Raw genomic sequence first — 22,727 nt, forward strand, 5'->3', positions numbered from 1 at the left:
CCGAAGTTTCCTGACAAGCACAATGCTTTGTTAGCTATTTGGCCAGCTGTCTCATTTACCTTCCAACATCTTCTGGGACATCTTTACAACAGGAAATGCTACTCCAAGTGTCTTAGGGCAATCAGTTTCCATGGTTAGTTATTAATCAAAGAAAAATTATAATGACTCATATTAGCCTTTATCCTTGGCAAGGCTGTTTCCTAGAAGTAATATACAAACATGATGAGGTGTGGAATCTCAGTTGCGTAGGATAGAGGAGGTTAATGTTGGTCTCCATTCCCACACAGGTGCATGGGGTCAGGGGAGACAATGGAAAAGGGTTGGGAATCCCAGACACAAACAGGACCTCAGGGTCAAGGAGGGTGTCCCAAAACTAACAACTGTGAAGAGCCAGGGCCTCTCTGGGTGGGAGCCAGCAGACATCACTTGTACACACAGCACTCAAGTGGGAACAGAAGCAAATAATCTGGCAGTTGTTTCCTGGCCATATAAAACCGTGAAACAAAATTGTAGTAACATAAAGCTAATAGAGGGATTGTTGCAGCTGTAATGTAACTACATTTCACATTTTAATTCTTGGAGCCTAGAAACAGTGGATTCTTGGTGACTTGACTTTGTAAGAAATTCCAAAAAGAAGCTATAGTCAAGGTTCCTAGATTTTCCAAATTTGGTAATACTAAAGAAATGGAAGGTTTCCAAGAATGTCTACTGGAAAAGATGAAGTGGAAAGACTATAAACTACATTGAATCTCTTCTAACAACACAAACTTAGATCCCCTAAACAGTGGTTTGCAAACCTTGTTGCACATCACCTTTTGGGGTACTTAGACTGACTACTCTTAGGTTGCTCCAGAGGTCAATTAAATCAGAATGTCTGGAACTGAGGAGCACACATACATATTTTTAAAGGCCTGCTAGGTGAATGAGTTTCATAGACCTGCCATAACAAAGTGCCATAGACTGGGTGGTGTACATATCAAAAATTAAAAGTGTCTCACATTTCTGGGGACAATAAAGAATTGTTAGATTCCCTGTTCTAAGACAAAGGAGTTGGAAATAAACTTTGGTTTCCAAGGAGCTTGTAGGAGGAAGACATTGAAGGGAGTAGATAATAGTAGATAATAGCAATTGCTATGGTCTGTGTTATGATTTCACTTCTGATTTTATATCTCTATATATGTGTGTGTGCATGTGTGTGTATCTCTTAGCTCAGACATAGTATGTTTCGCACGTAGAAACACTTGCTAAAAGGATGCTAACACTTTGTTTTATTTTTTTAACCTAGAAACCTTTTATTTAAGGTATAGAAACTTCATGCATTTCATATATACAAAATTTAGGGACACAGTGATTCTTTCCACCCTACCCTCCCTCCTGCCCATACTCTTGAGTTGATAGCTATAATGCACAGGTACTCTAAGATGTGTGTGTACATGTATTCTCAACTAACAGTATGTTTCTATAATTAAATAGTATGTTTCTATCATTAAAAGATCACTTTATGGATTTTAATTCTTTCTAAAAGCATAAATTATTGTAACCATATTTTAAATCCAGTTATAGGAAATGAAATATGAGTATCTGAAGACACTCATGCATTTTAAAAACTGTATATTTGTTTATTTATTAAGAGAGAGAGAGAGAGAGATATCTCTTCCATTCACTGGTTCACTCTGCAAATACCTGTATTAGCTGGGTCTAGACTGGGCTGTAGCCAGAAGCCAGGGATTAATCCAGGTCTCCCAAATTGGTGGTAGGAACCCAAGTACTTGAGTTATCATCTGCTGCCCTCTGACGCATATTAGCAGGAAAGTGTATCAGAAGAAGAGTAGCCAAGGGGGGACCGACACTGTGGCGTGGTGGGTAAAGCTGCCACTGGCAGTGCCGGAATCTCATGTGGGCACCAGTTTGAGTCCCGGCTGCTCCACTTCCTATGCAGCTTTCTGCTATGGCCTGGGAAATCAGCCATGGATGGTCCAAGTTCTTGGGCCCCTGCACTTACATAGGAAGACCTGGAGAAGGCTCCTGGCTCCTGGCTTTAGATTGGCGCACTCCAGCTATTGCGGCCAATTGGAGAGTGAACCAGCAGATGGAGGACCTTTCTCTCTCTGCCTCTCCTTCTCTCTGTGTGTAACTCTGACTTTCAAATAAATAAATAAATATTAAAAAAAAAAGAGTAGCCAGGACTCACAAGTGGCACTCTGATATGGGATGTGAGTATTCCAAGCAGCTTCACCTGCTGTGCCACAATGCCTGCCACCCTCATGCATTTTTACAGACACACTAAACTCGAGTTCATAATAAGAACATTACGGTAAATGTCACATGCCATCCATAGAAAGATCATTGATACCCCAAACAGATAATCTAGGAAATAAAATGGTTTATTTATTTATTTATTTATTTGAAAGACAGAGTTACAGAGAGGCAGAGGCAGGGGCAGAGAGAGAGAGGTCTTCTATCCGCTGTTTCACTGCCCAAATGTCCACAACGGCCGGAGCTATGCTAATCCAAAGCCAGGAGCTTCTTCCAGGTCTCCCATGAGGATGCAGGAGCCCAAGCACTTGGGCCATCTCCTGCTGTTTTCCCAGGCCATAGCAGAGAGCTGGATCAGAAGTGGAGCAGCTAGGACTTGAACCGGTGCTCATATGGGATGCCGGCACTGCTGGCGGTAGCTTTATCTACTATGCCACAACGCCAGCCTGAAATAAAATGTTTTGAGAAGCTGCTTAAATTCCTTTCTGAGTCTGGAGTGGGAAAGTTAAGTATTTGAGAGTAAACTTCCCACAGAATATAGAGGTCAATTCAATGGCTGTAGAAATGAAAACCAGCATTGTGTCATAGTGAATAAAGCCCCGCTTGTAATGCCAATTCCCATGTGGGCACCAGTACTTGTCCCTGCTGCTCCACTTCCAATCAAGCTCTCTGCAAATGTGCCTGGGAAAGCAGTGGAGGATGCCCCAAATCCTGGGACCCCTGCACTCACGTGGGAGATTCTGAGGAGCTCATGGCTCTAGGCTTTGGCCTAACACAGCCCTGGCCCTTGGGGCCATTTGGAGAGTGAACCAGCAGATAGCTGATCTCTTTATCTCTCCCTCTCTCTCTGTGACTCTGATTTCCCAATAAACAGATAAATCTTAAAAAAAGAAATGAAAACAGTAATTGATTTCTTTAAGATGTAGTGGCCATGAAGACAAATGACAAAGTTTTATTTCAGAAGCAGTTAAATGATGGATATGATTAAGGTACTTCAGATTTGTTTTTGCCCCTTAAAACTTAACACTGAAACAACATGTAGGAAAGGACTTATATTTAACTCAGAAATGGCTCACATTAGCAGCCTGTTCTTACAGCTGTGGTTTTCATCAGGATCAAGAATTTTGCCTGCATGGTTGATCATAATTACAATCTTATATCACTAGACAAGCAACAAGGTTGAGGATATTTTTAATTTGAGAAAGACCAACACTAGCTATATTGACAACTTGAAGCTAAAAAGTCAGTGACTCATGTACAGAAGTGTTAATCACTATAGAGTGATTTTTATGTTTTATATGGTTACATACAACATAAGTCTTGAGTTCATCCAGCTCCCTTCCTGGAACATTGTGAAAGATCTCGTGATTTTTCACAGCCTCCAAGAGAAAAATGTGAACTGGAAAACATTCAATGAATGACACAGAGGTAATCCCAAAAGGGAAAATCATGCTGTAGACAATATTTATATCAGAACAATGGGAAGCCAATTTCTGCCTTAAAATATTATGCAAGATGCTGGAGTCCACTGGAGTCCAAACTCTATCTGGTTTACTGTGAGTCTACATATTTTTGGTGAATAGCATTTTATTTTAAAATTGGGAGGCAGTGTGGGAATAAAAAATTCTTTTCATGGGAAAAATGTGAACCCAAATGATATTTTTATCTGATATAAATAATAAGACTAATAGGTATTCATAAAGGACTCAAAAATTCAAAGCAGATATTAAAATGAGATATCACAAGTATGTGAGAAAAATCACAAGTACATGGAAGAGGATTACAAGGGTGGGGGAGGAAAAGAGAGGTGTATGTAGACATCATTAAAACAAACATATCACAGGGAAATGATATAGAATAGGTGAGACATGTACAAGCTTTTGTGTTTTCATTTCTGATGGCTAGATGCTTTGTAGCTCAAGTTATCACCTTTAACAGGCTTCTGATGGATGGATGTTATGTTCTATTCTGTTTTCCTCTCTTCTCATCACTGTCTTAACGTGTTACTTCTTTAAAAAAAAAAAAAAAGAAGAAGAAGAATGTTTAGGGCCCAGCATTGTGACATAGAAGGTTAAGCCTCTGCCTACTGTGCCAGCATTTCATATGGGTGCTTACTCAAATCCCGGCTGTTCCAATTCCAATCCAGCTACCTGCTAATACACCTGGAAAAGCAGCAGAAGACGGCCCAGGTGCCTGGACCCCTGTACCCATGTCGGGGACCTAGATGAAGCTCCTAGCTCCTGGCTTTCGCTTGGCCCAGCCCTGGCTGTTGCAACCATTTGGGGAGTGAATCAGTGAATAGATGTTCTGTCTTTCTTGCTCTCTGCTTCTCTCTGTATTTTTGCCTTTCAAATAAATAAATGTTTAAAAAATAAAGATCTACTTCCTAAACTTATTTAAAAAGAATGTTTATTTTCATCTACTTGAAAGGCTAAACAAGAGAGAAATAGAGCATGAAGTCTTCTACCTATTTGTTCATCCCCAAATGCCTGCAATAGCTAGGGATGGGCCAGGCTTAAGCCATGGCCTAGAATTCCAGCCAAATCTCTCATGTGGGTGCTGGGATCGCAAGTACTTGGACCATCATCTGCTGCCTCCTGGGGTGTGTGTTGGCAGGAAGCTGGATTGGAAGCCAAGTAGCTGGGACTCAAACCAGCACTCCAATAGGGAATCCTGGAGTCCAAGCAGCAGCTTAACCTACTGCAACACAACTTCTACCTTATACTACGTGTTACTTTTTAACTTGTCAGGTTTGGGTCTACCAAAAGTGACACACATTTTGCTAGTAGAAAAGCTATCTGTGAATGAGATAAGGTTAAATGTGTTCCTTAATTTAAAAAGTCTCAGGAAGGGTTTTACTAGGTAGATTACATGCTCTTTCCTGTAAACTTCAAATCTAGTGTACTGAAATTATAACTGCAGTACCAGCTCAAACTAGTTCAATGTCGGTGATGGTATGTTGAGTAGTCTTGAAGATACAGCCAAAACAGCAAACCCTACAACTTGAGCATGTGCAAAATAGGAAGATCTTAACTTCAAATGATACTCAAGACTAGTGTTCCCTACCCGCCCCCTCATGGATCCAAGGAGACAAAAGTACAGCCAGAAACTGAATGCCAGAACACTTTCAGAATTGAAAGGTTCACTGACCAGAAAGCTTCAACGCCAAAATTCATCTCACCATGCCTTACACTAAATGGACTAGTTCAAAGACTCCCAGTGAAAATGTTTTTCACCAACATTTCCACATACCAGCTGATCTTCCCTGGCCCATAAAACTAGCCCCAGAGCTCAGAGCAGGGAGCCAGGTTTGAGCCTTATCTCCTACTTCCTTCATCAACCACCCTGCCATAAATCTCATTTCTCAAATGTGGGTGCCATCACGTTGGTTTCTATGTGCATTGGGCAGTGAGGTCTTGCTTGGTAACAAAACCAATTCTTGAACACTATAGAGATGCTTTAGTTCCATAGGTCTAATTTCTTTTTTAATTTTTTAAAGATTTATGTATTTGCAAGAGTTATAGAGAGATAGGTGGAGAGGGAGTAGAGAGGGACAGAGGGAGAGGGAGAGGGAGAAGGAGAGAGAGAGAGCGAGAGACAGGGAGAGAGGTCTTCCATCTGCTGGTTTACTCCCCAGATGGCTTCAATGGCCAAAGCTGTGCTAATCCAAAGCCAGGAGCCAGGTCTCCCACATGGGTGCAGGGGCCCAAGGACTTGGGGCATCTTCTATTGCTTTCCCAGGCCACAGCAGAAAGCTGGATTGGAAGTAGAGCAGTTGGGACTTGAACCGGTGCCGATATGGGATGCCGGCATTGCGAGTGATGGCTTTACCTGCTACGCCACAACGCCGGCCCTAGGTCTATTTTCTATTAGAGTTGCTTGTTAATAAAAACTCTGAAGAGTGTTTTGTTTACCTTAACATAATGATATATGAATGCTTTGTCCCCAAACACAAATAATAGAAGTGCTGTACAAGAATGTTCCCATCTCTGGCTCTTTACCTTGGTTCCCCAGCTTTCTCTGCCTCTGCACTTTTGTGACTCACTGAGTTTATAGCTCATCACATGATTCAATTGCCACAACACATATAGGAGCTGTTGTGCTTCACTGGGCCACAAGTTAGGCCTTGGTAAAAGGAGTGCCCTCTGAACTCTCCCAAAGATACAGTAAGAGAGTAAGTGAGCTCATCTGACAAATCCACCTTGACATTCCAATCTCTCAAAGGCTTTAGATACTTCCTCTCCAATATACCAAGGAAGTTCATATTAAATTTATAGCTACTAGATTGATTGTCATATTTCTGCCGATTTCTAGACTAAGAATTGCCTTGATAGAGAAGAAACTGGCTTTGTTGCTATACTGCCAGAAATGTATGTATTCTACCAGTTAGAGTAAAAGCTTCTGGAAAGCTAATAATCAAAGGAACTTTGGTCAGGCACAAGGTAGAGTGGGCCCATTGAACTCACTATGTAACTATTTCCTTAGTTTGTGAATAATTGAGCACAAAAAAATCATCAGCTGGCAACTCCCCACACCTACCTGGCGGAGTGAGGGCTATTGTGGTAGGAAATGCCAGGTGGAAGCTAACTGGAACTATTTCTAGCTTCCAAAATAGTAAATGAAAATCAGTGATTAATTCCTTGAATTATTGCAGAAATTAATGCTCCCATCAGGGATTTGAAAAATGCAAGTGTGGCAATTCTTCATACAACTCACAAGTCTGCCTAAGTACATGACAGAAGGATCTTGGAGAATGATAGTGGCTGTCATGGATATGTCATGTTACCCCAAAATCCATATGTTGAAATCCTAAAGATGGTAATGGGAAGTGGAGCCTTTATCAGATAATTATGTCATTAATATGGAACCCTCGCAAATGGGATTAGTGCCCTTATATAAGACCCAGAGGCTCCTCTTGCTTGCTTTCTCCCATGTGGGGGTTCAGCAAGATTTCAGCAGTCTGCAGCCTAGAAGAAGAAACTCACCATCCAAACCCAACCATGTTGGCATTCTGATCTCAGATTTCCAGCCCCCAGATTTATGAGAAATAAAGTTCTATTGTCTATAGGATCCCCAGTCACTGCAACTTGGCTATAGCTGCCCTATATAAGACAAGTAGACTAGAGTAAACGTCATCAGGTAGTGACTGCAATTGCAACTGCTATTCCAGATGTGGTTAGAGCAAATCAGCACATCCTCTTGGTCATTTATATGCAGTTATCAATATGGTTAGTGATTGTTTTTCTCTATTGGGGCCATTCAATACAATTTGTTTTTAGCTAGCAGGGTTGGCAATATATTGTCACTGTTGTACTTCAGTGCTAGATCAGCCCTCAAGTCCTATGTTACAGTAGGGGCCACAGAGACCTTGACAACCTTTCTGCCCCACAGGACATGACATTAGCCCTTCAGGACAATGATATTGTCCTGCTTGCCCTTGGAAGGTAGGAACTACTAGACACATTGTGAAGCTACATGCATGCAGTGGAATGAGATGTAATAGAATGAGAAATAAACACCAAGAACATTCAAAGGTCTGCCACATTCAGTGAGATTTGTAGGGTTTAAATAATCTGGAGCATATTGAGTTACTCAGATTACAATTTCTCTTGGCTCCTCCTACCACTAAGAAAATGCCATAATACTTAGTGTACTTTTAAAAAAATTTTTTTGAAGACAGTGGATTTATTTGAGCATGATTCTCCAACTCATTTATTATTATTACTTGAAAAGCATTCTGTTTTGAGTACGGAGAAGAAGAGAAAAGGCACTGGAAGAAGTCCAGGCTGTTTTGCAAATTACTCTGCTGTCTGGACTATATGACTTGACTTATTCAATAGTTAGAGGCTATAATTGTCACCTGTAGTTGAATTGTGGTCATTCTCTTTGGATTTTGTAGCAGAGAGATGTCAAACTGTGAAGATAATTGTTTTCTCTTTGAGAAAAACTTTTGGCCTATGACTGAGCTTTAACAGAAACTGAAAGTTACCATGGACTACCATATTATCACCAAGTTGAGGTGCCCATTGCTGCTGTAGCATTGGATGTGAAGAAAATTTCTCCCCCAAATTTTAATACACACACACACACACAACCCTGAACCCTGACTGATGTAAACCTTTGCCCTTACACATAAATTGCATGAACTTGGGTATAAGGTAGTTCAGCTGGGTGAGAATTAGAGCAATTCCAAGTTCAGATTCCATCATAATCTGATGAGGAAATCACATAAGTAACATGGTTTTAGGATATCTGGAAGTCCTTCCTCGAAACCTGCCCTGTTGGGGTTGTAAGGATATTCCTGAAGAACTGTGTGCATTTGCATTTACTTAAATGTTTGTATGTAGCTTTCCATCTAATTAAAAGTACATCTAATTACAAGTACAGATTAATTTTTTATATCATACCAATAACTACTCAACAACAACTACTGAACAACAACTTGTAACCTATTTCAAAATGCTAAATGGCTCAAACTTATGTCCCCTGGAAATTCATACGCAACTGTTAATCTGGTTAATATTTTGTAACCACTGCTTTATGTAGACTAAAGAAGCATGAGAGGTATTCAAAAAGTTCGTGGAAATGTATATTATGAAAAAAAAACTATATAAGGATTTCAAAAAGTTTTGTACCAAAATAAACACTTTTTAATTTCATTTCCCAAAAATTTTTAAAATAAGGAATATTCCCCTTTTTTAAAAAGATTTATTTATTTGAAAGGCAGAGTTAGAGGGTGGGGAAGACAGAGACAGAGACAGAGACAGAGAGATCAATCTTCTGTCTGCTGCAATCATCAGGACTGGGGCAGACCAGAGCCTGGAGCTTCATCCAGGTCTCCCACATGGGTGCAGGGGCCCAAGGACTTGGGCCATTCTTTACTACCTTCCTAGGCACATTAGTAGAGAGCTGATTGGAAGCAAAGCATCCAAGACTTGAACCTGCATCCATACGGGATACTGTCATCACAGGTGGTGGCTTTACACACCATGCCACAACACCAGCCTCTCCCACAAACTTCTTGAAGTACCCTTGTATATATATTAAAATATGAATAATATCAAGGTATGGAACTATATAAACTTTCCTCTTGACTTTTATGAAGAAGCTATTTTATAATCACAGTTTTATATTAAAAAGAAATATTATTATAGCCAAAGCAGAAAGTGAGTCCCTAGGTCATGATCAATATGAACCTTTTGGATTGTTGGAAGAGGGAATACTGGATAGAATATGAAAACTTTTCTGAATTTGGTCAGAACACCACTGTAGGTAGGCTGAGATCAGTTCCTTCTGGGGAAAGGCAATGGTCGGGAGGGAGGAAGAGAAGCAGTGCCTCTGGTGGCTCATCCCACACATTGAGCACCAGCCTACTTCTTTCTCCAATTCCACTCTTTACTTGTGTGACCTTGACCTGTTGTTATATTTTCTCTGCCTCAATTTTCCTATGAAATGGAGATAGTATTAGTTGCAAGAAGGAAATGAGCTAATACATATACTTGCTCAACAATGACATTTATTGTCATTATTGCTTTCAACCTTGACCTGGAGCTTTGTCTGAACTAGTAGGGCAGTTCTGTACAGTAGAGGGAGAAGACGCTAATGCACCTCCCATCCTTAGCCCTCTTTTAACCTGTTCTTGCCATTTCATATGGCATTATGCAGCATCTCTGAACTTGGGACTCTGTGGGTAATTTATGTGTTTTTTCTGGAAGTCAGCATCAATCTTTCCACTGCTCTCATGGAACAAAATGGTCTATGTCTATTCCTGATTTTTATCACTATTGTTATTGACTTTTATTAAGAACAGAGTTATAGATGGTATAAAAAAACAAAGAATCACCCACCAAGGGTCCCAATGCCTTTATACCCCAAACTACACTACTGAAAAAAGGTAACAAAGTGATTTTTCTTTTTTCTTTTTCATTGCTTTAACATGTGAATTTAAAATGTCATTTTTAATTACGTTTTTTTGGAGATGTTAAATAAGTCCATACCCAGCTATTTTTAGCATCAACACTTCCTCTGGTTCCGTGTGAGAATAAGAATGCTGTGTGTATAGGGGCCAGCACCATGGTGCAGTGGGTAAAGCTGCCATCTGCAGTGCTGGCATCCCATATTGGCACCAGTTTGGGTTCCAGCTGCTCCACTTCCAATACAGCTCCCTGCTAATGCTCCTGGGAAAGCAATAGAAGATGGCTCAGGTGTTTGGGCCCCTTCTACCCTTATGGGAGACCTGAAGGAAGCTCTTGGCTCCTGGCTTCAGTCTGGCCAAGTCCCAGCCATTGAGGCCATTTGGAGGATGAACCAATGAATGGAAGATCTCTGTGTGCATCTCTCTCTCCTTTTCTCTATGTATTTCTGCCTTTCAAATAAATAAATAAAAATAAATCTTAAAAAAGAATACCATGTGTAGATTGTACATTCCATGAGGACAGTGACCTTATCTGTCTTCTACTTTGTATTACTCCTGGTTCTTCAAGTGCAGTATATGTTCAATAGGTGATAATATAGTTTAAAATGTAAAAAGGAGAGAACGACCCGGCATGGGAAGCAGGATACACAGCAGACTCATAGAATGGCAGATATCCTAAACAGCACTCTGACCTCAGAATCAGCCCTTAAGGCACTCAGATCTGGCTGAAGAGCCCATGAGAGTATTTTAGGCATGGAAAGCCAAGACACTCTGGCAAAAACAAACAACAAACAAACAAAACCCTAAATTAAAGATCTCTGTGAGTGTGAGATCCCAATGGAAAGAATGGGCCATCAAAGAAGGAGTACCTTTCTCTGAAGGGAGGAGAGAACTTCCACTTTGACTATGACCTTGTCTAAATAAGATTGGAGTTGGCGAACTCAAAAGTCTTCCATAGCCTTAGCAACTCATGATAAGAGCCTAGAGTGATTACTAATGCCATAAACAAGAGTGTCAATTGTTAAGTCAACAACAGGAGTCACTGTGCACTTACTCCCCATGTAGGATCTCTGTCCTTAATGTGTTGTTCAATGTGAATTAATGCTATAACTAGTACTCAAACAGTACTTTACACTTTGTGTTTCTGTGTGAGTGCAAAACTGTTGAAATCTTTACTTACTATATACTAAATGATCTTCTGTATATGACGATAGTTGAAAATGAATCTTGAGGTCACTAAAAGCTTTTTATAAAGCTTATTTTTTATAAAGCTTATTTTTTATAAAGCTTATTTTTTATAAAGCTTATTTAGTGACCTCTTTATATAACATATTTTGGTAACCTCTCTGTATAAAGAGGTAGAATATTTTGGCTATCCCATCAGTATATTCTGTCTCACTTAAAAAACTCAGGACAAACAGTCTTGAAGAGTCAAATAAGCCCCCATTTTGGTGAGTTCACTAACTGCCTCTCATCACCAACACCTATTTGTTCTTTGATCACATGGCTGATGACAATGGGACTTTACAAAAACAATAATTAAATATTTTTATTGCAATGTATCATCATATTTTTTTTAACTTTTATGAGATGACATTGTGATGGGTGCTTTAAGAGAAATATTTTTCCAGAAACGGTTTTATAGTAAAGACTAAGGGCAGGTTTTGCATTGTGACGTATGGGTGGGTTGTCATATTTGGGTTAGTAAGAAGTCATGAAGTGTTCCCTACACAAAAACTTGCAAAACTCCTTGACTGAAAGAGAAACATTGAATTCTAGTTTGTTGGTTTTCTCTCATGCTATCTTGTGAGCTACCAAGTTAACTCAAGTGCATATCATTACCTTGGTTCAAAGGAGAAGCCAGAATTCTTATTGGTGGGAGTAACACATTCACAGTTTCTTTGTCATGGTGAAATAGAGTAGTACTGAATTCCCAATTAGAAACATCAGTTTCATAAATTAATAATTCCTATCCGTAGCTGACTGTTCTCTCCCTGGATGTATTTACTATTTATTTTTTACCTCTGATTTTTTTTTGCCATCCTACTGTATTAAATATTCCCAACATTGAAATAAGTTAGTAAGGAAATGCTTTTAAAACTCCACAAATATCCATTTTAGTTCTTAATACATGGAGGAAACAATTCAAAGAAAAGCACTTCACCATGTAGAAGGGAAAGGGTTGATCATGATTTCAACTCATGGTCAATATTTAGTCCTCTGCAGCAAGGGAATACTTACTAGCAGTACTTGAAGATTTGTGAGTTGGAATTGCATGTTACTTGAAAGATCTAATTAAGCTAAATCTTGGTGCACAGCAGTTGTACATGATTTCATGTTTATGTAGCAAAATGCATTGAAATGTACTAGTATTGAAACATACATGTAAAGATAGTTGTGGAAATTGTCTATTATATTTTCCTTGTGTGTCATTTGTTTAGAGCATAAAGTTTCTTTTTCTTAATTGTTCTAACTGAATAAGGCTAAATGAATACTGTAACTGAAAATATATTTTAAATCTTTGTCATGAGTTTTTTTAAAAAAAAACTATTGCAAATTGTATCATTCCTGATTACACAGAACTTTGTGGGTGGTTTTAAATAAATTTTATACTTCTATTTTGCAAAAAAAAAATGAATCTTGATGTGAACGGAATGGGAGAGAGAGTGGGAGATGGGATGGTTGTGGGTGGAAGGGAAGTTATGGGGGGGAAAAGCCACTGTAATCCAAAAGCCGTACTTTGGAAATTTATATTTATTGAATAAAAGTTAAAAAAAAGTTTAAAATGGAAAAAGTAAAACAAGTTTTACCTTTCATGTGTACAAGTCTAAAAAGAAATTGCACAATGGATTGGTTATTTTGAGTATGGTTATTATGATTCTATAAAAATTTAAATGGGAAATTTCATTCTTAACATAATTCATTATGTATATATACACACATACATATATGTGTATTTCTACATATACAGTTATCTTTCTACATATCCATATCTATATACATATACATAGGTATGTATTATATACCTTACATCATATATATGTGTGTATATATATATGTTATATACGTGTGTGTGTGTATATATATATATATGACTGTGGTAAATATTTATTGAGCATTTACTAATTTTCAGTAACTGAACTACACATTTTATATGGGGACTTTTGTTGAAGCTTTACAAAAACACATTGAGTGCAGATATTGTAGGCTAGGATTGTCCTCCTTTGATAGAACCCACAGGTGTGAAGAGACAAGGTAGCCTGTCTGAAATCACAGGGTATAAGGGAGGTCTGAGTCCAGTCAGAGTCAGGTTCATTCTGGATCATGCTCTCTCCCTTCTCCCTCAGTACTTCTGCTCGCTTTTGTGACAACAGTGAGTGGAGTAAAGATGGCCAAAAGAAAAAAAAGAGTGATTTCCCACTTACAAGATTGGCAGGAATTTATGAGAGACTTTGAGCCCTTGGAAAGACAGGCTCTGAAAATGGAGCTTGCTCTTCCTCTGAACCACCAGTGAACAGAAAAGACTTGGGAGCCAAAACACATTCCCTGGGAATTAATTTTTTGAGAAACTGAGTATAGAGAAGGCAGTTAATCTGACAGTTGATTAACAATCCTATTAGAAGTTGATGAACAATCCTATTAGAAGTTGATGAACAATCCTATTAGAGGGCTGGGGGAGTTGTCTTTTCTTCCTTTCTTTACCATTCAGTGAGCAGAAGCTGTGTGGTAGGCCCTGAAAATTCACAGAGGAACAGTGCACAGGCACCAGCCCGGAGCAGTTCCCAGTCCAGGGACTGAACAGACACATAAACATGACCACCCTGCGACGTAATCCCATGGAGGCATGTGCAGGCTCCAGGGGAGGATGTGACTCATTCAGCCTGAGGAGATCAGGAAACCCGTGGAATTGAGGGCATGTTATTTGAACCAGGTTTTAAAGCATGAGTAGGAGTTAGTCAGGGGAAGGAACCAAACAGTAGAGGAAACGACATTCATTTCCCTCAATTATTGAGTTGATTCAATTCTTCTCAGTCTTTCATTGAATGTCTACTTCATTCCAGCCCTTGTATCCTGAGCATTCTGAGGATATGAAGACAGCTTATTTAGTATCTTCAGTTTGATGGAATCCAATATCTCATTAATAGTGTCATTCTCCATCTGTTTGTTGACAGCAGTCCCAGCCTTTTCTAGTCCCCCAGGTTCATAACCCATCTTAGTTGTCTCTGATCCTCTTGGACTGCCCCCTGACTACAACTCCACTTCATTGGATATCTTCTTTCTTATCCAGAAACCAGCCTTCCTCATCCTGTTGTTCTTCCCCTCCTTTCCTCTTTACTCCATATGAATGCACAGATCTAACTTTTAATTCCTCAGGGCAAAACAGTTTTGAACAAGCTGTATTGTCTAAGAAAAACTTATTGAAAGCTTGCAGATAAGAAACAGAGTTCTAATGCAGGAAGTGATGTCAATGACGACATAATATGACATATATACCAGATGCCATTTGCTACTGCTCATTGTACACACAGGCCAAATTCTTCGCTAGGATTTTCCCTTGTCATCTATTAGCCCTAGCAATGTAATGGTGCAGGGGAAAGTTGATTTTCCTTTCTCTGTCCCCCAGCTGGTTTCTCATATTTGGAATCCTAATTATCACAACTCTGAGATTCCCAAAGAAAACAAAGCCCAACTTTCTTGTAAAAAGACTATAAACTTCAGAGGTGTAATCTACCTGTATAATATTTAAACTTATTATGCAAATAGCCTGGCTATTTAGAGCCTCCCATCTTTCCATCTCAGAATCAGCAACTTGCTTTATCTTTGCATAAAGATAACAGCCTCTGTCAAGGGGCTACTCCTAGAATTAAGAGATAGGCAAATGCAAATCAGAGTTTATTGTCTAGAAAAAAATGATTCATAACTTAAAAGAAATTGTATACTTTTTACATATTTTTTTCAAGATTTATTTTATTTATTTGAAAGGCAGAGTTACAGAGAGAGATAGAGACAAAGAGAGCTCTTCCATCCACTGGTTCACTCCCCAGATGGCCACAACAGCTGCAGCTGAGTTGATCCAGAGCCAGGAGCTAGGAGCTTCTTCCAGGTCTCTTACATGGGTTCAGGGGCCCAAGCACTTGGGCCATCTTCTACTGCTTTCCCAGACCATAGCAGAGAGCTGGATCAGAAGAGGAGCAGCCAGGACTAGAACTGGTGCTCATATGGGATACCGGCACTACAGGCCAAGTGTCTTTAACCTGTTGCACAACAGCACCGGCCCAAGAAATTGTATACTTTTAAAAATGGGTTTTGGCCATCCTAACAAACCATTTAAAAAATTTTAACAAACCACTGACCATATAGTTATATAATGTTCCTCTTGGATGTTGACCTAGAGACAGGTTGTATCTCCCTGTGTATGAACCAATTCAGACTTGCCATTTTGCCTGCCGCCCTTAAAACTAATGGATGAAATCCATTCTCACTGGTTAGTTTTTTGTTCTGTTGCATCTGGCCTTGCGGTCATAGGAGACCCAGTCTGGGAATATGTGTTGTGTGTCACTCCAGGGTCCTTCAGTGACATCACTGCTTATCTATCTTTCCTGGATCTGGACATGGCATTGTAGTGCTTTCCTTTGCAGCTTTCCAGACATTCCCTATGAACTGATCAGCTGGGCATGCAGTAGACTGTGCATTTGCCCTCACAGATCTGGTTGAAACTCTTCATCTTTAAGATGAGGCTCTGCTCACCAGGAGAAGGAAGACTCAGCTGATCTACAAATGGTGACAGAGCTAGAAGAGTGAGCAAATATAAACACCATGTCCACAACAAAGTAGGCACATTAAATGTTAACTGCCATCTTTAAAACTCATTTCCTTAAAGTTTTTTTTTTTTTTTTTTTTTTTGCTTATTTTGTAGAATCAACTTTTGTTCACTCCTTTAATTTCTGATTTCTTTGGAAAAGGAGAGTGCTTACTTATAGAAAGGTAAAAGTCTGTGTTATGTACTGCTTTCTATGCCATTCCATTGAGAATTCTGTCTTTATTCTGTCCCAAGTCTCTCTGGAGCCCGTCAAGTGACCTAACTTGTATAAACTACTGGTGAATGTTCTCTGTGAATAAATTCAGTCTGTGGAAAAGTAAAATGTTCACTTCTAGCTTGAAAATCAATCGTCTAGAGGATTTCTTTACTCTTTAATAGGTCTGTGTGTCCAAATATGTTAACACTAGTGCATAAATCATTGTTCAGAAATTGCTTTTTCCATTATCTATTCTAAGAAATTGTTTTACAATCCTTGAAATTAATAAGAATTTCTTAAGGTATGAGACTTGAACACTTAACTTTGACTTAACCAACTGGCACATTAAAAGGCAAATGAAGGGTTCACGACTGGCACACTTTCCACAAAGCAAATATTGCTGAAGTACAAAGCTATAGCCCTTCCTCATTCTGCAGATAATTAAGGAAACACTCCAAAAAAAGTAAGGTGTTCAAAATCACAAAGTAGAAATGCAATACCTGTGTGTAAGATCTGAAGTCAAGAAGACCTGAAAATGTCTAAACTCGTCCTAAGCTGCTACATCATTCTGGCTAACCGGCTTAACTGGAGTGGTACAGATGGCTGCAAAAAATGGAAACTGAGTTTAAATTTGCTTGTTGATAAATATGTTTCATCACAACTTTGTACTGTATAATTTCAGAGGGGAGGGGATATATATCCTGTTGTTAGTAATTTCCCAAGACCTCCTGAAGTCACGTTATAGGTACATACTCTATCCTAAAATAGGAGTTCCTTTTGGACCTTTGCATAGGAACTATTTGACAACTGCCATGATTCAGGAGCAACATGGCAGTTGAAAAATAAAGCAGATAGATAACACTATAACAGATGGGGGTCAATTAATGCACTGAAGTGTAAATAAACATTTTGATTTTGCAGAGGGAGGGATCTAGCACTCTACACTTGCAATCCAGTGCCTGACACCTGATGCTCAATTAAATATATTAATATGTTTTTATTTTTAATTTTATTTAAAGTATACAAATTTCATGTATTTCATATATACAGGTTTAGGAACATAGTGATACTTCCTACCCTACCCTCCATCCTGTCCATTATCTCACTCTTACTCTTCCTCCTTTTCTTATTCCCTCTCTTAATTTTTACAATGATATACTGTCAGTTTACTTTATACTCAAAAGATTAACCCTACACTAAGTAAAGAGTTTGACAAATAGTAAGAAGAACAAAAACACTGTTCCTCAACAGTAGAGATAAGAGCTGTAAAGAATCATTGAATTTCAAAATGTCAATTTCACTCCTATACATTACATTTTGGTACTCTCTTTATGGAAATAATAGCTATAAAATACCTTTATCTATTTTTCAAGAATGCCAGTTATAATTATTTGGAACATCAAATATTTAGGTATAAACCAACCATCCAGTTTCACCTTAAATTTCACTTTTGTATTTATAGTTCTTATACAACTGTAGGTAAATTTTTCTCCCTCTGTAGTTGCTCTCAAGTTTTACTCTTTGCCTTTGGTATTCTGCAGTTGAATGTGTGTGTGTGTGTGTGTGTGTGTATGCTAAAGTTCAAATATGATTTTTTAAAACTATAGAACACTTCATGAATTTGCATGTCATCCCTGTGCAGGGGCCATGCTAATCTTTTCTGTATCATTCCAATTTTAGTATATGTGCTGCTGAAGCAAAAACCTGAATATTATTTAGTTCCCAAATTTGTGGCAGTGCCTAAATCCCAAAGTCACAGGTTGATGGTATTAAGATGGTAGAAACTTCAAGTCTTTAGGTCACTGGTGGTGTTCCCTTGGAAAGTGGTTCTTGTGAGAAGATTGTTATAAAAAACAACCCACTTTTGAACACTTTGTAACCTTTTTGAGAGTGTTTCCTTAAGTATCTACAGAGTGAGTAGGTTGACCCAGCCTCTCTCATTGCTTCCTGGATCACCACATGATCCTTTCTCTGCATGTGCTCCACCACTGATACCCTTTGTCTTTACCAGAGGTCACACCAATGAGGCTGCCCAATCTTGGACTTAAACTTCCAAAATGGTGAGCTAAATAAAGCTTTCATCTTTATAATTTTAGTTGCCTTGGATGTTTTCTATAATAATGAAAAGCTAATACAGTGATTGCGTGTGTTCTTTATTCATCCTACTTGGTATTCTCGGAGTTTCTTGATCTGTTTTTCAGCTCTCAATAATGTTAGAAAATGTTCTGCTATTATTTATTTTGTTTTGCTATTCTTCCATTCTCCTTCTATCATCTCACTTATGAATATGTTATACCATTTGACATTTCTCCACCATTTTTTGATTTCTATTCTATTTTGTTTTTTTTAATCTTTTTTTTAAACTTTTATTTAATGAATATAAATTTCCAAAGTACGACTTATGGATTACAATGGCTTCCCCCCATACCGTCCTTCCCACCCACAACCCTCCCCTTTCCCACTCCCTCTCCCCTTCCATTCACATCAAGATTCATTTTCGATTATCTTAATATACAGAAGATCAGCTTAGTATACATCAAGTATGGATTTCAACAGTTTGCTCCCACACAGAAACATAAAGTGAAAAATAATAGATGATTTTTTTTAAATGATGATGAAATCAGAGCAGACCTATTGTCATGTTTAATCCCAGTGAGAGTCAAGTTGGGAATTGATAATTTCTTTTTTTTTTTTTTTTTTACAGAGGATCAGTTTAGTATGCATTAACTAAGGATTTCAACAGTTTGCACCCCCATAGAAACACAAAGTGAAATATATTGTTTGAGTACTCGTTATAGCATTAAATCTCAATGTACAGCACATTAAGGACAGAGATCCTACATGAGGAGTAAGTGCACAGTGACTCCTGTTGTTGACTTTACCAATTGACACTCCTGTCTATGGCATCAGTAATCTCCCTATGCTCCAGTCATGAGTTTCCAAGGCTATGGAAGCCCTCTGAGTTCTCCGACTCTTATCTTGTTTAGACAAGGTCATAGTCAAAGTGGAGGTTCTCTCCTCCCTTCAGAGAAAAGTACCTCCTTCTTTGAAGACCTGTTCTTTCCACTGGGATCTCACTCGCAGAGATCTTTTGCCAGAGTGTCTTGGCTTTCCATGCCTGAAATACTCTCATGAGCTTTTCAGCCAGCTCCGAATGCCTTTAGGGCTGATTCTGAGGCCAGAGTGCTATTTAGGACATCTGCCATTCTATGAGTCTGCTGAGTATCTCACTTCCCATGTTTTTTTAATCTTTATTCCCTTGACTTTTCAGTTTGAGTTATTTCTATTTATTTATTTTCAAGTTTACTGATTCTTCCCTTAGCTGTATTGAGTATCTCATACTTCTATTCTTTCCTTTGATGTTTTCTTAGTTTTTCTCCATCTCTGCTAATATTACCAGTTGATCTGACATGTCCTACCTTTTCTGTAAAGTTTTTTAACATTTTAATCAGTTATTTTGATTTTTCTGTCTGATAATGCCAAAATCTGTGACATATCTGAGTCTGGTTTTGATGATAGCTTTGGGTCTTCAAACTGTGTTTTTGGTTTGTCTTATAATTTTTTGTTGATAGCTTCACATGTCATAAAAGGCAGTAGAAATTGAGATAAACAGAGCTTTAGTGTGAGGATTGATATCAATCCGATCTGAATTTGGCTGTGTTTGATGCTTGTTGTAGCTGTGGGTGCCAGAAGGTTCCAATCCCTCTAGTGGCCTCATTTCGTCTTCCCTTTGGCTTTGGGGTTTCCCTTTGTGCTGATCCTCAGTCAGAATCTGTCTCCTATAGCTCTCTCAGCTATAATCTATTGTCATTGCTCCTCTAGGCTTGTTAACGTGGTGGTGGTGGTGGTGGTGGTGGTGTGTGTGCTGGGGGAGTGCATTTTCTAATATTCTGATTAACTCTCAGTCTTTGGAGTGCAGAATGGGCCTGTATCCCATGGGTGTGGTCTTCATATGTGTTTCTGTCCCTACTCTTGAAATAGAGCGTTCTTTCTTCTGCTCCTAATCCCTTTCCTGGCTTCAGCGGAAGTTTTCCAGTCTTCCCAGGCTACATCTTTGATGACTTACTTCTGCATATTGTGGGTTTGTTTTCTTAGGTGAACTAGGATGGAGTGGCACAGAGTTCCCTAACCCCAGCTGGGATGGGATTTTACTGCTGCCCTCTGGTGATGTCCTTCCAGGACACTAAGCCTAGCAGAAAAGCATTTTAGTGAATTTCTCCATGGCCACTCTTTCCCTCTTTCCAGAACTGCAAGGATACTCTACCCTATGACAGTCTGGTGGGGTTCTTGGAAGAAAAGGCTGTTTATGTATGAAGCCCTCCAGAAACTTGCCACTTGATGCTATCTCCCATTTGCTGCTCCCCCCACCCCCACTAATTCATTAAAATTTCTAGTTTACTCCTCCCAAAACAACTGCTTCAGGTAAGCAAATGCTAGGGTCCTCTGTCTTTTGCAGGTCCCTCTTTCCCCAGATTTTGGGAGATAATTTGTGACTTTAGCTCTATGGTCCTAAAAAAGTCACAAGGTTGTTGTTTACCTACATTTATCCTGTTATAAGGATACTAACGACAACTTCCAAGCTCTTTCTATGTCTGAGCAGAAATTGTACTCCCTACACACCCTTGTTTTAATTCTATTGTTGATGTAATGTAAGTGATTGTATTAGGTAGAAGTGTAGCTGAAGCTAATGCAAAACCTAAAATAACAGTTGATTGGATGATATAGAAGTTTATATGTGTCTTAATAAAATGTTGTTCATGAATGGTCTTATATTCTTGGGGTCAGGGACTCAAGTGCCTTGTACTTTTTCCAAACTTAGTAATCAGAATCCATATGTCGATCCAAAGTACTGCTACCCTCCAGCTGTTATAGTTGCAAAACAGCAGGAATTAAGAAGAGGTAGAAGATACTCCTTTTAAGAACGCATCCTGTAAGAAGGTAACATTGCTCCTTTTATACCATTGGCTAGAACTTAATCACAGATATATTTATCTGCAAGGGACTTTGGGAATTATTCTTTATCCTTAATGACTCTGTGCCTAGTTTGAGACCAGGAAATTTCTTACTAAGTAAGAAGCGGAAATGGATATTGAAAGTATTAGTTTGAGTGTTTATGCATCTCTCTCTCTCTCTGTATGTGTATATGTTAACTCTGAAACAAACTTTCATCTTAGGTATATCTCTAATTTACTCTTTTAAAATTTGCCTTTTAAATATTTATTTACTTATTTGAAAGGCAGAGGGAAAGAGAGAGATAGAGACAGATCATCTACCAGCTAGTTCACTCCCCAGATGGCTGCAATGGTCAGGGCTTGGCCAGGTTGAAGCCAAGAGCCAGGAACTCTATCTGGATCTCCCACATGGGTGATAGTGACCCAACAACTTGGGCTATCTTCTGCTGCTTTCCCAGGCACTTGAGCAAGGTGCTGGATCAGAAGTGAAGTGGCCAGGACTTAAACCAGCACTCATATGCAATGTCAGCATCCCAGGCAGTGGCTTAAACTCCTGCACCATGATGCTAGCCCTCAAAATTACTTTTCTAAATGACCTTTTAGCCAAGTTGGTCTATGCATTTCTGCCTTTTTAGAACGTAGAGGCTGAGTTTTCATATTTGAAACATGTTATTTCTGATAAATATGTACAACAGTTTTTCATTAAACCTAAAATGTTACTCCCTGGGAAAATTGGCCCATTGGTTGTTTCTACACCAACATTTCTTAGATGCAGTTAGATCAAATGATCAATGGGAAGGGATTGAAGTCTTAATGTGTTCTTGTTTAAGAGCTAGATGTAAATAAGAAATAAAAGGCATGGTCCTTTTCCTCAAGGAAAAAATATAAATAAACAAAGCAATTGGATCTAGTAAATAGTATTTATCTACCTGTAGAGATGATAACTATCATAGTGTTTGTGAAAATAGTAAAATCAGTATAGGTAGGCTAGTTGGATAGTTGGTACTGTGCCCCAATCCTGAGTTACAAACAACCCATCAAGTTAGAATAAATATCCTACCAGATAGGATAAAACATGGCATTGCACCAGGCATAGACTGGTTTTATAAATCAAAAAGTAAAATATATTTGAAGGGTTTATTATGTGTACAACCCACAAAGGCCATCTATTATATCACATTTGATCTATATTCCAGGACTAATAAGGAGTTAACAGGTTCTCCCCAGATACATAGCAATTGATGGTATGTCAAAAAATAAAAAATAGTTATTAATTACAGTTGGCTTTCATTCAGAAAAGGGAAATATCAAGACAATCACTCACAGTAGGAAAATTACTATCTTAGCTTCCATTAAGTAACTCCCCTGCTCCAATGCTTACAGTTGGGGTATGGGCTTCCTGCCTTAGTGGCCTCCACTGGCTTGAGTAACTTTGTTATTTCTAACATCTCTAACTAATCATAGTTGTAGACATGACAGGTCCAAGCTGGAAAGCTGTTTCTTGAAAATGAAATGTCTAATGGCAAAAACTATTGGCCTTGCCAATGAAAAAAGCAAAGGCATCTGCACTTCTCAACCAGAAGGGGC

The 22,727-nt window shown here is 38.8% G+C and overlaps 1 non-coding gene across 1 annotated transcript; it reads right to left on the reverse strand.

Moving 5' to 3' along the window:
- Positions 1–17,785: 17,785 nt before the first annotated feature.
- LOC127490830 (U6 spliceosomal RNA) lies at positions 17,786–17,888 on the reverse strand. The gene has a single exon (XR_007919225.1). It is a non-coding gene; the product is annotated as a U6 spliceosomal RNA (small nuclear RNA).
- Between the last annotated feature and the right edge of the window lie 4,839 nt (positions 17,889–22,727).

Source organism: Oryctolagus cuniculus, chromosome 6 (assembly GCF_051225735.1).
Source record: "Oryctolagus cuniculus isolate XC-2025 breed Fujian yellow rabbit chromosome 6, ASM5122573v1, whole genome shotgun sequence".
Classification (NCBI taxonomy): domain Eukaryota; kingdom Metazoa; phylum Chordata; class Mammalia; order Lagomorpha; family Leporidae; genus Oryctolagus; species Oryctolagus cuniculus.